Below are 3,080 nucleotides of genomic sequence, written 5' to 3'. Positions count from 1 at the left end.
CCTGAACTGAGAGACTCGAACTGAAATGAGGATTACCTGGAACTAAGGTCATCTAAATTTTCTGTGGTCATGTCAAACTAATAAAACCAAACCTACTCAATTTTATTAAAGTCAAAAGTATATAGTCTTTAAAATAAATAGTTTGGCGTTTTGTGTTTTTTATTTTTTCACTCTGCAATTAAACACACGTCTAACACCAGTTCACAGAACTAGCCACAATTGTTTATAGAACCTTTTTGTGTGTTTTTCCTCTTTTTTTTTTTTACACCAGTATATTCTTGAATGTCCTTAAAAGGCATCTTAGTGTATTCTCTCTTTCTGACTGGCAGAAACGAAGCATTCGAGACACTTCACCAGCTCTGCTGAGTAGCTGAAAATACACATGAGGAAGTGACGACTCATTTAAGGAGAGCTGCGAACTGCTGCCCTTATGCACCACGTTTCCAGCTTGACTTTTTACACTCTCGGTGCAAAAAACAGGCGTTGAAAGGGTGGTTAGCCTCTGACCTGGAAATTCCCCCGCAGCAGGAGCATAATCTGTGCGATTTAGTGTGAGTATCTTGTGGCTTTAAGAGCTGGTTACCCTGCAGTTTACAGCCTAATGTCACAGGCAAGTGACAAAACTCCATCAAGGAGCAGCAGGAAGCTCGGGTTAGATTGATGGCAGGGCAAACAAACCCACAGCTCACAGTCAGCTCTGTCACAAACGGCCAGGGCTTGAGCAAGAGGATAAATTTGAGCTAAGCCAGGCCAGTAGCTTTCAGTAGCTTTTGACTGATTCTGAGCTCAGTAGCTGGAGAAAAAGGGTCTTGAAATCATCATTTCTTTGAGAAGATGATACTGGTCAATCAGAATTAGCTGGCTGGTTGTCAGTCTTAGTGCAAGGTCAGTAAGCCTAGAATCTCAAGTCTTGTATTTCTGGACTGAAAAGAGGTCCTACAGAAATAGATAAAATATGAAACCAATGAAACAAACAAATGTAAAAATCCAATTGCATGTGAAGTAATACATCCACAGAAACACTAACCTTTAAAAATAAATTAAAGAAGAAAAAGTTGACCTGAATGAAAAAAATGTTTTTCTCATTCTGCATGTTTCACTTTTCTCCTTGGGCATCAGCTTGAAGCTCATTAACACTGATGGAAACCAAACACAGAGTGGACTTTTTCCAGGACCTGCTCATGTAGCCCAAGGAGGGATTTCCACCAAGAACCGAGTTTTGTCCTCACAGTCATCACGTAGAGTTAATAGGAAAGGGATGAACTAATTTATTCCACTAGGTTTTACTTCTAACACACAGTGTGTAAACGGGGGAATCCAAACCCGCTCGGAGCGGTGCTGAAGCCCGCAGTATGGGGAACTTCCTTAACTTGCGATGCCATCGTGTGGGCAAAGACATCTCCAGCAGTTTCCAGAGGAATGCCATTGAATCCTGGAATGTTTCGAGCTGTTTTGAGTTCAAATGGTCATCTCGACCCTGCTACGGGCAGGGAAACCTTCCACTAGCCCGGGTTCATTCACATCATATGAACATGCCATTAATTCCTTCATTTTTACTTGCTATGTCCTGACCCTGCTGACAGGAGTTGGGTAACTCCTGTGCCTCTAGTGGTGATCAGAGAGAATCTGAAACAGCATCCACCCTGGAATTCTGGTCAATCTGTTTTACGTCTGAGCTGGCAACAGGAAGACTATTCGTCATGTTTTTATGAAATTTTGAATCCATGAAGGTTGCAAAAAAACACCCCACAATTAAAAAGTGTGGTTAACTTTATCAAGATTTTTACTCGTTCTTGAAAAGGGTTAGTACAGACAGAATCACAGATTGGGTTGTACTGGAAAGGACCTTAGAGCTCATCTCATTCCAACCCCTTCACTAGCCCAGGGTTCTCCGAGCCTGATCTTGAAAACTTCCAGGGATGGGACATTAATAACTTCTCTGGGAAACTATATTTCCCCCCTAAATTATCTTTTGTACATTTCTGCTTTCTGTTAAAAACACACTGATCAGACTATCATTAAAAGTTAAATGCCAAAGCTGCTAACCTGTTCCATGGTACCTTGTTGCAGGAACACTCACAACACCAGATTTGTGTGAATTTCCCCATCTCCCCCCATCTGGAAGAAGAAGAAGGCTTCACACTGAGCTCATGCTGCAAGAAAATCAACCAGAGTCAGACAAAGCAGGGGCAAAAATGGTATCACTGCTCTGAATGTGAAGGCCTTGGTGTGCTGCAGGAACCAAACCCTACAGCTGAAAGAACAAGGAGAACAATGCAGATGGGATGAAAAGTTGCCACCTGAAAAAAAAAAAAAGTGTATTGTGGGACCAGAGTTTTGCAACCACTGGGGTTATAATTTTTCTCCCAAGTCTTCACATGTCTGACTGAAGGCATGGCCAGCCCTGTGACCTTGCATTTGTCCCTTAGCCCATGTACAGCCTTTTTACCTCTCAGCCTCACACCAGCCTCATTTTGCCAGTCAGGAGACAGAAACGGAACCTATTCATTGAGAAATTGTTGTGCTTTCCCTGCACTCCCCGCTGCCATTGAAATTCACCAGAGGCTGAGCGTTTACCCTGGAAGTGACCTCTGTGTGTGTGTATTTACTACACACAGGCACACCCAGCTTTTCCCTTCCCAAAGGCTGTTTCCAGCACACATCAGGGCCAGCAGCACCTTCTCCCACACACCTTTCTGGGACCTTCCCAGGAAACTTTTTAGGATGCTTTTTAAAATGCTTCAGCACAGGGCACCTGGCACCTCAGCCCTGACAGGAGCTGCGAAGGATGGTCGCTGTGTGCCAGCTACAACTCTGAATTTTTACTGTTTTTAAAACACATTTTAGGGCTAGGGAGGCTGAGTAAAAAGGGATGCCTCAGTCTCCTCAGGGAAGAGGTTTTCCTGGAAAAGCAGGGTCTCTTAAGGGAAAAGGGCTCCTGGAAAAGCAGGGTCTCTTCAGGGAGGGCGGTTCCCTAAAGGAGAGTCTCTTTAGGGAAAAGGGTCCCCTCAAAATGGAGACTATTCTCAGGGTGGAGGGTTCCCTCACAAAGGAGGGAAGGGTCCGCTCAAAAAGGAGGG

The 3,080-nt window shown here is 44.0% G+C and overlaps 1 long non-coding RNA gene across 1 annotated transcript; it reads right to left on the bottom strand.

Moving 5' to 3' along the window:
* Positions 1–243: 243 nt before the first annotated feature.
* On the bottom strand, positions 244–2,135 carry LOC128793505 (uncharacterized). Its single transcript, XR_008432822.1, has 2 exons — positions 2,047–2,135; positions 244–936 (listed from the first exon to the last, which is right to left on the bottom strand). It is a non-coding gene; the product is annotated as an uncharacterized LOC128793505 (long non-coding RNA).
* Positions 2,136–3,080: the final 945 nt, after the last annotated feature.

This window comes from Vidua chalybeata, chromosome 11, assembly GCF_026979565.1.
Source record: "Vidua chalybeata isolate OUT-0048 chromosome 11, bVidCha1 merged haplotype, whole genome shotgun sequence".
NCBI lineage: Eukaryota > Metazoa > Chordata > Aves > Passeriformes > Viduidae > Vidua > Vidua chalybeata.
Note: the sequence above shows the minus strand (reverse complement) of the source record. Positions and strands in the feature narration are given on the sequence as shown.